The sequence below is a fragment of the Amborella trichopoda genome, chromosome 13 (genome assembly GCF_054954075.1).
Source record: "Amborella trichopoda isolate Santa Cruz 75 chromosome 13, AtrichopodaSantaCruz75HAP2 v2.0, whole genome shotgun sequence".
NCBI classification, from domain to species: Eukaryota; Viridiplantae; Streptophyta; class Magnoliopsida; order Amborellales; family Amborellaceae; genus Amborella; species Amborella trichopoda.
The window spans coordinates 28623973-28637473 of record NC_142348.1 but is presented as its reverse complement, the minus strand read 5'-3'; the positions used below and the strand labels follow the sequence as shown (position 1 = coordinate 28637473).

General features: G+C 42.0%; 1 long non-coding RNA gene across 1 annotated transcript in view; it reads left to right on the top strand.

Annotated features, from left to right (window-relative positions):
• Positions 1–640: 640 nt before the first annotated feature.
• The window catches only part of LOC148779146 (uncharacterized), a 31307-nt gene continuing 18446 nt past the window's right edge, over positions 641–13501 (top strand). The window contains exon 1 of the long non-coding RNA XR_016048170.1: positions 641–837. This is a non-coding gene — a long non-coding RNA (uncharacterized LOC148779146). The remainder of the gene's footprint in view (positions 838–13501) is intronic.

Here is a 13501-nt window from a genome sequence, read left to right as displayed (position 1 = left end):
CATTAGGGCCAAATGGGCCATACCAGCTTCCTAGGTCTAGCCTAATGGCCTAGTTTGTTTTGTGACTTCTCTTGGAGACGTTTTTTTTGTGTCATAACTTAAGTGAAATTTGTCACATTGTCAAATTTGCATATGAAGTGCATATGCGGCACATGAGGATCTTTTTAGAAATGGTAGAGGGTTTGAAATTATGATGAAAACCTAAGGGCAAGTGAAAATGAAAATATCCACTTGAATGTCTTGTTGCTCTCTCATTGAAATCATTTACAAATGGGTCTAATAAAATTTCAAACTAAGTTCCAAAAATTATTAGGTACTTCATTTCTCTCACAAATTAATCAAATTCACTATGGGCAAATGTGACCATTTGAAATATTTGAGTTTGAATCTTTAAAAATGAAATTTGAATGAAAATGGAAAATTCAAATGGAGAAAAATTTGGAAATAAAATTTAAATTAGGAGATGATGATGTTAAATCTCAAACCCTAGATCTGTGACAGAGACTAGAGAGGAATAGATAGAACCAAGCTTTCTCTCACTTTATAGATCCCTTTAATCGATTTTCTATATGACTTTTTAATGGACTTTTTACACACCTTCTCCCAAAGCCTATAAATAGATAGCTCTACCTCTCATCACCATTCCACAAGGTCTCCACCCCCTACTTAGAGTGAGAAAGAGAAACAGAGAGTAACCTATAAGGGGCACGTCCCATTGAGAGAGACAGAGAGAGGAGGCCATGCCTGCATACTTCCATGGCCAAAGCTTGAGCCAGGGAGTTCCATGCCATTATCAAGGGCCTACAATTGACTGAGAAAACCCGAGAAAACAGAAAGGTATTTGATATTCCTTTAGATCCTAAGTTGAATTATGCACAGACCTCTTTATGCTCAAATTTCTCCTGTCATGGCCCAGTTACTGTTACTTTTGAGCAATTTCTATTCATATTTTGGCCATTACATTGCTGCTATATTTACTAAGGTTTTCTTGAGAAATCAGGGAGGAATTTGATTCATTATGATTTCTTGAATTGATTAGATCATAGGCCGCACTCAACCAAAATTGTTGCTCTCACATGCTTGATCATATCTCCCATTTTTGGCCTAAAATCCCTACTCGATTTTACCATAATTGAGAGTTCATTGCACCCACATTTTCTCAGCCCCTTCTTGAGTATTTCCTAGGTTCCATTTGATATTTGTGATGCTATAATTGCATATAATATTTTCTTGTTTATTTTGTTATGTGCTCCCCACAAATTTGCACCACATTCACAAGAAGTGCCACTTTCCACACTTCTCGCACACAACTAGCAAAGAACCACTTCAGCTTTTTCAAAAACCTAAAAATCAGTGTTAAAGTCATGAGGAGTACCCAGCTTCTAGAGTCGGGACAGTTTGGAGTTGTGCAACTTTAATTTGAACACCCCTCTACTATTGCTACATTTAAGAGCACCTAATACATACTAGGACCCAGTAGCACAGTCTATAAAGGTTGGCTCGGGATCACGTGTGCCCTGACTGATCCATATTTACGATTTTTCTAGTTAGGAACTCCACCTTGAACCTTTTCCAATAGGGTAACATTTTTTAACCTCTTTGTGTTGTGATTACCTAATTAGGCTGGACTAGGAAACCACCAGGTCTCACGACCAAATTAGGATGAGATTCGACTCATAGGTTGAGTTCATGGCCTCATTGGTTGGCCGGTCCCCTGCGTTTCCCATGTGCATTTGTGTGCTCGCGTGACCCCAAGATATGTGTGCAGATAAGGTATGCGGATGACAAACCAACATAATTGATTTTATTGAGGTAAGAAGTACAAGATGCAAAAATTTATTGACGTGGGTTTGGATGTGCCCTGGCCATAGCCCTCTTAGATCTTGTCTTTTGATGCCTTCTGATGCTCGTTGGCTGGAGGGTGGGGAGCCGGACCTATGCCTCTGCTACCTGCACGCTTGGAGCATGGTTTGGATCTCGTTCCCTTGCACTTCTTGTCGCACTTGGTCTAGGGGTTGCACACTCATAGGTTCCAATAGGGTTCCTACAAGTCCATCATGATTTGGTTTTTGGTGGACCTAGATGTGGACTAGGTCTAAGTTAGGTTGGATAGGAGTCGGTTTTGATTGAAATGGGCTAGGTTAAATGGGATAGGTTGAGTGGGCTCTAGTGGGTTTGGCTAAGTGAGTTCGTGTGGTAACTAGGTGGATTTGTATGGGTTTGACTAGGTGGGTTCGTATGAGTTTGGGTAGGTGGATTCGTTTGGGTTAGGCTAGATGGGTTCGCATGGTTTAGGTCAAGTGGGTTCAAGTGTGTCTTGGCTAAGGAGGGGGTTTGAGTGGTTCAACAAAGTGGGCTTGGGTTAGAAGTGGGGGAAAGGGGGGAACTTATCCAAAGCCGATGAAATTTCAGTAGTGCCTACCCTGTAGAATGGAATTCCCTAGAGCTACCCGAGGAACTCTAGAGGAATATATAGGTTGGGGTCTAACAGAAGTAAGTCCGCCCGAAGCCATAAGTGGGATTTGTCATTTGTGGAAGTGTTCTTAGATTGTAATGTTAGGGTGGTATGTCATATACCCATTTTCGGAAAGTCGAACCGACGAGTGTGATTAAGACAAAATTTGGGGTTTAAGGATTTCGAGACCTTCAGAGTCCATCCATGACGGTCCTGAATCTATTTGAGATTAAATTCTAGGAATTTTCATCTTTTTTACATTCTCTGTACCCTTATACATGTGGTGTACGGTCCCCTTGTGTCGACTTTCCTATTCCTTTGCGCTCCGGTATCTGATTGAGCTATGAGGATGTCTTTCATGGTGATAATATCTATCTTCACACTTCTTTTGGTTCCGTTCTGAGGTCATCCGAATGCTTTTCAAAATACTTTTATTGGGTGAGTCCGCAGTAGTGGGAAAGTGAGAACTTCACTTCTTTTGACCCAGGGGAGCCTTGAAACATGGATCATCTGTGCTTCCACGAATTTTTTGAGCATATTTGGTACCCAAAAGCCACAGTTGCAACCGTTGCCTCTGTTATTCTCAACGTGGTACGTTAAGAATATGCGCAAAGAAATTGCCCCCCCGGAATGTCGCGCCTTTGAGAGAAGCCAAAAGCAGGACATTTGGAACAAAACCGCCCATTCTCTTTCCCCAATTTTGTTTTCCGATCAATGGCATCAACAGGTCCTTTGGAGAAGGGGTAGATCACGTTTAGCTTTCCAAAGGGCAACCAGTGGGTGTTTCAGTGGGCACCTTATAAGGGATGTTCTCATTGCGCCAAAATTTGGTTTGATTTCTCAGGAGACCTTGTAGCGATGCGCTAAAAGGTTGATTTGATTTGCCCAGAAACCTTGTAGGGATTTGCTAGAAATTTTAGTTGTGATTTGCCCGAGTCTTGTAGGGGTGCATGGGCATTTGACTTGATTTGCGTGAGGGACCCTGTGGGGGTGGGCTGGAATTTGATTTGATTTGGTTTGCCCGGTGGACCATGTAGAGGTGTGCGCCAGAAATTTGATTTGGTTTGCCTGGGGCTTCAAAGGTGCTCCGGCATTTTGACTTGGTTTAGTTCTGTTTTGATTTTTTTTTTTTTTTTTTTTTTTGGGGTCATGAGACCTTTTAAGGGTGCCGCGAAACTCGACTTTTGATCGAGGCTGCTTGAAACGGGCTTTGCATCCATCAGGTTTGTCGAGGTACCTGATCAGGTTTTCACTTGAACTTTGTTGGAGAGGAGCTGCATAATGGTTTTATCATCTTCTTTATTTTTTAGCTTTTAGACCCTTCATTTTTTTCATTTTTATTTATGGCACCCTTTCGATTGTTTTACCCATAGCTTCATAGCCACTTCGGGGCCTTTTCCACTTTTATTTGTGATACCCTTTCAGGTCACCACACCCAGATTTTTTCTTTTTTCTATGGCATATTTATCCATGGTTTCGTGGCCATGTCCGCATTTTTTTTTTCCATTTTTACTCTTGACCCCCTTTTGGGTTTACACTATGACCTAATTTTTTATTCCTTTGGGGCTACTAAAGTGAGTTTGGAGATGCCGAAGTTCCAAACAGTTTAAGGCCATGTGGTAGGGATCGGTAGCATAGTGTCTAAGAGTGTGATCCACTGGAAAATATGGGAGGATGCCACTTTCAACACTCTTACAGCGGGATAAACTTTCCGTTAAGGATGAGATGGGCCTATTAAGGGACATTGCGACATGGGGACACCTCCAAAGATATGGGTATCGAAAGGTTTGACCTCACAAAATTCAGGTACTGCACTAAATTTTTCTTCATCGGACTGGCCTTCATAGGGTGAATAAGAGTCTTATTCTCGAAAGCCAAGAACTTGATGGCTTCCGAGAGGGTTTAGGGTCCGATTTTATCCAGACTTTCTTGACTCATGTCTCTGAGGGATGCCCATGTGGGGAGCTTTTCGAGAAGATAGGACGAAATTGTGAGGGACACATGGAGGGCCGACAGTAGTGCAGCAAGGCCTTGTTGCGGGTGTGATGGATGAAGAGAATATGAGGGCATAGAGATGGGGGCTGAGGTAAGTGAGAGTGAGGTGTAATGGGTTATGGTGGTGATTGGTACGATGAAGGGGTAAGACCAGTGGTCTAAAAAACGGATCGGTGCTCTGGATCGGGTATGCCAAAAATCCATCTGAATCGGTGAATCGGCGATCTAGATAGGAAATCGGCCGAATCGATCGGATTAAGCTTTAGAAAAAATCTAAAAAAATTAGTAAAATTCATTATAAATGTTGTTTTTTAGGAATCCGATAAGAAATGAGGGTGCTATCATATTAACTTTCATTTTTTTCATAATATGCGAATCTTGAGATGTTTTCCCCTGTATGAACGTATGTTAACTATTAAATTTACATCAAACAGAAGAAAAATTATAGAATTATAATGGGTGAAGTATATAATCATACATGGGCTACAATAAAGAATGGTTGAAATCGATGAAAAAATGGCCACCAAAATATCGAATTGGCAGAGAACCCTAATCCGTTAAAAAAAAAAAAAAAAAAAAAAAACCCAATTTATTACAGCCTAACTAACTATAATCTAAAATTATTACAACCTAACTAACTATAATCCAAAATTATTACAACCTAACTACCTATAATCCAAAATTATTACAACCTAACTAACTATAATATTATATACTAAAATTGAAATTGTTGGTTTATATTTTATAGTTATTTTATTACACAAATAATAACAAATCCAAAATATCTTATAATATCAAATAATTTAAAATGTATTATTGAAAACTTTAAGAAAAAATAGTACATTATATAATTTATAATACAAATAAATTAAAATAAATAAAATAAAAGATTTGGTTGTCAATGCAGAATTAATTTCTAAAGTGGTTTGAGTTAGTGTTATTTTTTCTCTCTTAAAATATCATCTAAAGTAATATTTTTTAATATTCAATAAACTAGAACTAATATTATTTTTTGCTTTTTTAATATCCTATGGGCTATTACTAATTTTTAATCTCAATTAACTACTCAATTAATTATTAATTATATAATAAATAATCCCATGAGATAATAGCCTAATAGAATTTTTATGTTTTATTTGGTGAAAGATAAGGGCGGTGAGCAACTAATTATTATTTTTAATAATTTTTTTTATTATATAATTTAATTACTACCATCGGACGTACATTAGTCTTATTCATGTTGGACATACACTGTCGGGTTTACCATCGTGGACTAATATATTAAAACTTAAAACTTAAAAGGAACGAGACGTGGGATTAAAACGCATGAACCCTCACGTGAGTTGAATAAAGTAAAGGAACATATATAATTATCCCACATCGAAGAGATGTGAGATGAAAGAGCTGCATAAAAGAAGCAAGGCAATAAGCTTTTTAAACGGCTGATTCTAGTAGGCTACGTGGAAGTGAGGTGGGTAAGTTAGTACGTTGACCTACGCATGACACAAACAGGTAGAGGCATATAATGAATTTTTAATTGAAAAATAAAAAAAACACTAAAGAAAGTTTATTACCTAATTGAAAAATAAAAAAAACTAAAAACACTGTAGTTACACGTGCATGATGATGTCACGGGACGTGAGTTTACTGTAACGACATGCGAATCATGACATCACTGGGCGATTCACTGTTTAGAATCATCTAGTTCTCTTTAGACATAAGCGTTTTAGCGTTATTTGGTGGAATCAGCATGGGGGTGCCGATTCTCGTGTCGAACTGGACGAGTCCGGTTCGACTTGATGAGTTTTCAAACATTGGGTAAGACAAAAGAAGTATGAACATGTAAGGTGTCATGAGGATGATGGCAAATGAATAAGACAAAATTGTAGTAGGAAAACGAGAACTTGAACCACAAAAGCTTAGAAGAAGAAACCCCATTAGAAGACCAACCGGGCTCTTGACCTAACTGAGGGAGTACTATGAGAGAGTTGGGGATAAGCATGAGCCTACCACATACTAAGAAGCCATAACCTATCTTGAACAGAACTATTGGGTAGAAGTCGTGAAAGAAGAGTACAAATCCATTATCCAAAGCTGAGTTTGGGAGTTGGTGTCTTTACCTCAAAACTGTAAGGTTATTGGGTGAAAATGGGTTTTCAAGAAGAAACTAACTCAGAGAGGAAACTAGAAAAATACAAAGCTAGATCTAGTAGCCAAGGGATTCACCAAAAGGAGAGGATTGACTATCATGAACCCTTTTCTTGCAAAATTTCCATCCATTAGAATCCTAATTGCGATAGCTATCCATTTTGACTTTGAGGTCCATCAAATATACGTAAAAATAACCTTTCTCAATAAGGAATTAAAAGAAGAGATATACATGAAGCAACCTGAGGGTTTCAAAGATAAAGAAAAGGGGAACCTAGTTTGTAAACTTCAAAATCCCTTTATGGCTTAAAATAAGTATTGTGACAGTGGTACATTAAATTTCAAGCGACCTTGTCTCAGGCGGGGTTTACCTTGAATGAAGAAAAATATTGCATTTATAATAAAGTTAGTGGAAGTGATGTCGTGCTCATATCATTATACGTGGATGATATGCTAATAATTAGTAGCTCAATAGCTCTTGTGTTGGAAGAAAAATAATTCCTTTCACGATACTTTGATATGAAAGATTTTGATAAAATTTCATATTGTTGGGCATCAAGATAGCAAGAAATAGAGCAAACTGGACCATTCAACTTTCTCAAGCGACTTACTTCAAAAGAGTACAGGAAAAGTTTGAAATGGATAAGTGTAAGCCTATATCCCCTATCAACATGAAGACGAAACTTAGTCTGCAAGTGTGCCCTAGCGACATTGACGAGAAAAAGGTTGTGTAAAGAATACCCTATCGAAACACAGGAGGATCTCTGATATATGCCTGGTTTGGCATCGATCTCGTCGAGTCTTAAGATCATGCGGGGACCCGGATGTGTGAGTCTAGCTTGAGATCGCTTTCTCAGAAACCACAGTATGTGAGGTGCACGTGCAGGCATGTATCAACTAATGAGAGAGAATTATGTGGTGTGAGGTGGGACCTACCTCACCATAGGTTCAAGATACGCTCGGGCGTTTTGTGGGCGCCCTCATAAATCACGATGGAAAGCCCCTTAGCCTGAGATTGGTTAGGCTTTAGCTCCCTTGCTGGCACTGTACGCCTAACACACACACACTCATAAGAAGACCAGACAAGTGGGTCAGAAGACCCTTACTTGTCATTAGATGGCTATATATGTAAAAGGTTGGGGTGTGGAGATGACAAGATCCTATTTGTTAATTTGAAAGCCTTTCGGCGCCATTTTAACAAACAACCTCATGTAAATAAGTAAAAAAATAAATGAAAAGATTCTAGAAGATGATTCATATGGTCAAGAGAGGGATATCATGATGGTGGGGGAGATGGAAAAAGAGTCGAGGAAGTAGAGAGTCAAGAGGAAAAGAGGGAGGAGTTTAGAAGAGATGGAGAAAGGATTATAAGAAGAGAGAAAGGGATTAAAGAGAATGAGAGAGAGAAGAGAGAAGGAGAGAAGAAGAGAGGAGGAGAGAGAGAAAGCAAGGAAGATAGAGAGAGAGAGCAAAGAAGAGAGAAGGAGAAGAGAGAGAGGAAATGAGGAAGAGAGAGAGGGAGAGGGAGGAGGAACGAGAGAGCGAAAGGAAGAGAGGGAGGGAGAGAGAACAAGCAGGTGAGAGAGGGAAAGAGAGGAAAGAGAGGGAGCGAGTGAAGAGCAGGGAAGAAAGAGAGGGTGAGAGAGAGAAATCGAGAGAGAACGAGAGAAATAGAGAGAGAAAATAAGAGAGAGCGAGGAAGAAAGAGAGAAGGTGAGGAAGGAAGTGCGAAAGAAAAGGATCGAGAGAGAGAGGGTGAGAAAGAGAGAGAAATCGGGAGAGAGTGAGAAAGATATAGAAAGAAGAGGGAGAACGAGAGAGAGAGAAAGAGAGAGCTAGAGAAACCGAGAGAGAGGACGAGAAAGAGAGAGACTGAGAGAGAGTGGGGGGAAAGAGAGGGAAGAAAGGGGATCAATAGAGAGAGTGAGGGAGAGAAGGGAAAGAAAGAGAGAGCGGGAGAAATCGAGAGAGAGAAGAGAGAGGAAAGAGAGAGGGAGAGGAGAAAGGGGGAGGTGCACACGCTAGAAGAAGCTCGTGCACGAGAGAGAGAGGGAGAGAGTGAAGAAAGAGAAACACGAGAGGAGTCGGCGGCGTAGCTGCTGCCTCAATCGAGAGAGATAGAGAGAGAGAGGGAGAGAGGGAAAAAGGGAGGCGGGTTGGGAGAGAGAGAGAGAGAGGGAGAGAGGGAAAAGGGAGGCAAGTCGGGGGAGAGAGAGACCGAGAAAGAGAGGCGGGCCGGCAGCTTAGCCACTGGCTCAGTCGGGTGAGAGAGAGAGAGAGGAGAGGGAGAAGAGTGAGGGAGAGAGAGAAAGGGAGAGAAAAATAGAGAGGAGAGAGTGGGGGGCGGGCCAGCGGCTTAGCAGCTGGCCCAGTTGGACGAGAGAGAGAGAGGGCAAGAGAGAGAGGGAAGGAAGAGATGGGTCGACGACTTAGCCGCAGCTTGACCTGGTGAAGGGAGAGAGAGGGGGCCGACGGCTTATCCGTCAGTCCGAGAGAGAGAGGGAGGGAGAGAGAGAGGGAGGGAGAGGGAAAGAGAGAGAAAGAGGGAGAAAGGGCCCAGTCGGGTAGCGAGAGAGAGAGATGGAAGGAGAGAGAGAATGGGGGCCAATTGGGCGAGAGAGAGCAAGAAATAGAGAGGGAAAGATAGAGAGGAAAGGAAGAGATGCGTCGACCGCTTAACCACCGGTCCGGCTGAGTAGAGGGAGAGAGAGAGAGAAAAGGAAGAGAGGGGCCGGTGGTTTAGCCGTTGGCTCAATCGAGTGGAGGGAGAGAGAGGGAAAGTGAGATAGAAAGAGGGAGAGAGGGAAAGTGAGAGAGAGAGAAGGAAGAGAGAGAGAAGGAAGAGAGGGGCTGGTGGTTTAGCCGTCGGCTCAATCGAGTGGAGGGAGAGAGAGGGAAAGTGAGATAAAAAGAGAGAGAGAGAGAAAAAGAGAGAGGAGAGGGAGGAGGGAAAGAGAGATAGAGAGAGGGAGAGAAAGAGAGGGAAGGAGAGAGAGAGAGAAAGAGAAGGAAGAGAGAGGGAGAGAGAGAGGGAGAAAAGGGGACGGGCTGACGGCTTAACTGTCGAAGCGGTTGGGTGCGAGTAGACAGAGAGAGAAAAAGAGGGGGAGAGAAAGAGAGGGAAGGAGGAGAGAGAGGGAGAAAAGGGAACGGGCTGACGTCTTAGCCGTCAACCTGGTTGGGTGTGAGGAGAGAGAGAGAGAGAATGAGAGAAAAGAGAGAAAAAGAGGTAAAAGAGAGGGGAAGAGAGGATTGGGGAGGAAAGAGAGAGTGGGGGGTTACCTAGTGTGGCCTTTGAATTGGACTAAGGGCGAGGTTGTGAGTGAATAGTTCTAAGTAGGAAGCAAGGGGTCCTTGGTAGGAAATGAGAAGTTCTAAGGGTATTCTCTTGTGTGGGAAAGTTTTCTCTCTCTTCTCTTTTGGGGAAAGGGATATAGACAAAAATATTGCAAGCCAAGGAAACTCAACGTAATTTCATTAGTTTTTGAGCTTATGGGCAAGAGAGCTTTTACAAATGATCATGCAATGCTTATATAGAACCCCCTTGGAACAAGGGTGGATGCTCAAAGCTAACTCTAATTGCTTAAAATTATAATTTTTATGATTTAAATTTAAATCCCATTTTTGGGACAAAATTACCATTTTGCCCATACCCACAATCTTGAAAATGGTAAGATGGTCCCTAAAAAAGGGCCATGGGCTATGGTGGTCATTCGGGGCTCATTTTCGGCCCTTCCGGTAACATTCCGACAAAAAGAATGCCGCAAAAGTGATGGTCTCGACGAGGTGATCGTTTTGACATATTACTTGATCCTCGAATCGAAGTGTTGAGCTCTTGAAAAAATTGGGTAAAAGATGAGAAATTTATAATCTTAGATCTTGTCCATTCCTTGACGTTTTAGCTTGATATTTCTATCTTAGAACGACAGGGAAGCTGTCATGATCTTTTTGTGACAAGAATGACTCGATTTGGTGACCGGACCTCCACTTTTTGAATTGGGGAAGTTGTCGGAATATCGATTCTAGTAGTAGGAAAATACCTCTTTTTGCAACCTCAAAACACAACCTTTATGGTCATTTATCACATATGATGTTCACTTTGGATCGAAGCCCTCGATGTCATCGTCGCAACAGATCTGTTTTCAAGTTGATCGGAGGTCGGGGCTTCGTGATATGACCGTTTGATTGAAGGGATCTCCTTCTTGCAAAAATCTGCAATACATGAGTTTTTTTGAACAACTTCTATCTAGGATTTCTTCCATCTCGGGCCCCGTCACAGGCCGTGCCATATATCAAAACGTGCACGTTGGCGAGACGAAGAACTTCCTGAAATTTGGGCTCGATCAGACTTAAAATAGAGAAGTTATGACCTTTTTTAATGTGATTCGAAATCATAAGACAGTTTTCATAAATGGAAATTAGTTCACCGATGGTGCACTAGAATAGTGTGTAACCCACACTTTGGGTAAGTTGGCCGCAGAATGGTCCAGAAATGTTCGAATGAGCTGAAATTTGATATATGGAGGTTTTCGAACGTTCTGAATCCAAAGAAAGTGGTTTGGTGATCATCTAAGGCCCCGGTGATAGGGTTGTAGTTAAGGTGCTTTTCAGCATGTTACGGGCCGAATTTGAAAACTTGTTTTGTGTGTGATCCACCTTAACGTCATCGGATCCAGATGAAACTTGGCGGGTGTTCTCAATGACTCAAGTTCTACCCCCCCATGCGTTTGGGACTGATCCAAAGCCTTTAAAAAATTCGCTTCAGATCTATTTTAACAGTACTTCCGTAGTCCACATGCATTTTGATAACTGTGGGCCTTGGTCGCAATTGGCTTCCTCTTTATTTGTACTGGGGATACAAGTGTTGACAAATACCATATAACAGCTTGCTCCGTCGAATGTTGTACTTCAAGAGAAGTGAGAAGGACAACATTCAAAATCAAAATTGGTCATTTGGCTTTCATTTTTCGTCTCGACCACCGGCATCAACACAAATAGCAAAGGGAAAATTTTGCCAAGCTTCTTACCTAGGGGATGATTGAGGTTCTTCAACGGCTGGGGGCCTTGTTTAAGGGCTTGTAGACTTAGGGTCGTCAAGACTTTTGGGGGAGAAGAGATTTGAGGCACTGGTGGGGGGCTTGCTTAAGGGCTTTTCTTCCCACTTCAGCAGCCCTTCTTTTTGGCTCCAACAAGTAAGGGCCTTGCTTAATGGCTTGTAGACCCAATTAGTCAGACTCAGGGTTTGTCTGGCAGTCGGGGGCCTTGCCTAAGGGCTTTCTTTCCAATCAATCAGGTTTTCTTTTTAGTCTTCTGGTGGGGGAATTGCTTAAGGGCTTTCTTCCAGCTTCATGAGACGTTTCTACTCCGGATAGATAGTCGAGGTCCCTTAATGGGGCATATGAACTGCGACATTAGGGTTTGGAGTTTGTTTGATAAGCGGGGTGGCTATTGGGCCCCAGTCTACCGGATCCAGTCAGGGGCTTTTTGTTGGCCATCTTGAAAAGTCTGAACCATCGATAAGTGAGGATTTTGATGAGACAGTCTCTTTGGGGCTTGAAGCCCCAATCTCACCGGGTCTAGTCAGGGGCTTTTTATTGGCCATCGTGAAAAGTCTAGACCATCAACAACTAGGAACCTTAGGGAGACTGTTACCTTAGATGTCGGTGGAGGTATTAGTCAGGCTTAACAGTCTATCGCCTTTTGGGAGCATCTTAGTATTGTCGGCATGGCTTTCTTCTTTTTGGTGACTTCTTAAGAATGAACTCTTTTTGTTGATTTTTCTGATTTTTTGGGTCTTCTCAGGGATTGACCCAGGTTGTTGGAATTTCTTAAGCTCATTATGGTTCTAGTAGTAGGGTACCCTCTTTTGAAGGATGTTGACTCCCAAACTACCGGGTTTTTTTGTCTGGAGTGTTGGCTGAAGCCGCCCGTGGAGGCAAGCACTGCATCAACTTGCTTATTGGTTCAGATGCCCTTTCGAGATTTCAGCTGAATAGAGGGGAAGTGGTGCCGTAGAATGGTTTTCACCAAGTTCCTTATTTTATTAGGTCCATTTACCCGTGACCTCACGGTCACGTCCACCTTCTTTCCCATTTTTACTCACGGTGCCCTTTCTGGTTTTCACTGTGTTTAGTTCTTTCTTTAAAGAACACTCTTACTCATCGTTTCATGAGCATGCCCGTCTGTCATTTTTACTCATGGTACCCTTTCGGTTTTTACTATGCCCTTTTTTCTTTAAGCATTTTTAGCCATAGTTTCATGAGCATGTCTGCTCATGTTTATTTATTATTATTTATAATGTATTTGATGGATGTGGATGTTGGTCTTGAAGGTTGTCTTTGACAAGGCTAAATTGGGCTGAAGATGGGTAATCGGGGTGGTAGCGCCCATTTTAATTTTAAATGAGGCTGAAAACATGGTAAAGGTTTACTGGGAAATATGGTGGTTTGTGAAGGGTGCAATTTGGCCAAGGGATAGTGGACTGGTACATGGGCGGTAGTCTCATGGTGACCATGAAGGGTACAGCTCACTGGGGAGTGGAGTGAGCTCTTGTGCGTGATGAAGGTTTAGTGATGGAGGGTACGACTCACTAGGGAATGTAGTGAGCTCTTGTGAGGGATGAGCATGGGATGGTTCGATTTACTGGGGAATGAGGTGACTTTTTATTAAGGATGAACGGAGTAAGCATGAGATGATGGAGCAGGGATATTGCATAGTGATAGATGTGCATGAAGTGGGGGTGGTTTGTGAGAAGACCTCACGGTGTAGAGAGAGAGTGTGAAGACAGGGTGCATGTGAGGAGAGGTTGGGTATACGAGTGAACAATGAGAGAGAGAAGTGGAGCTTGCGAGGAGGAGAGAAACATTCGTGCGTGGTAAAAATGTGTGCGCAAGGGGGAAGAGT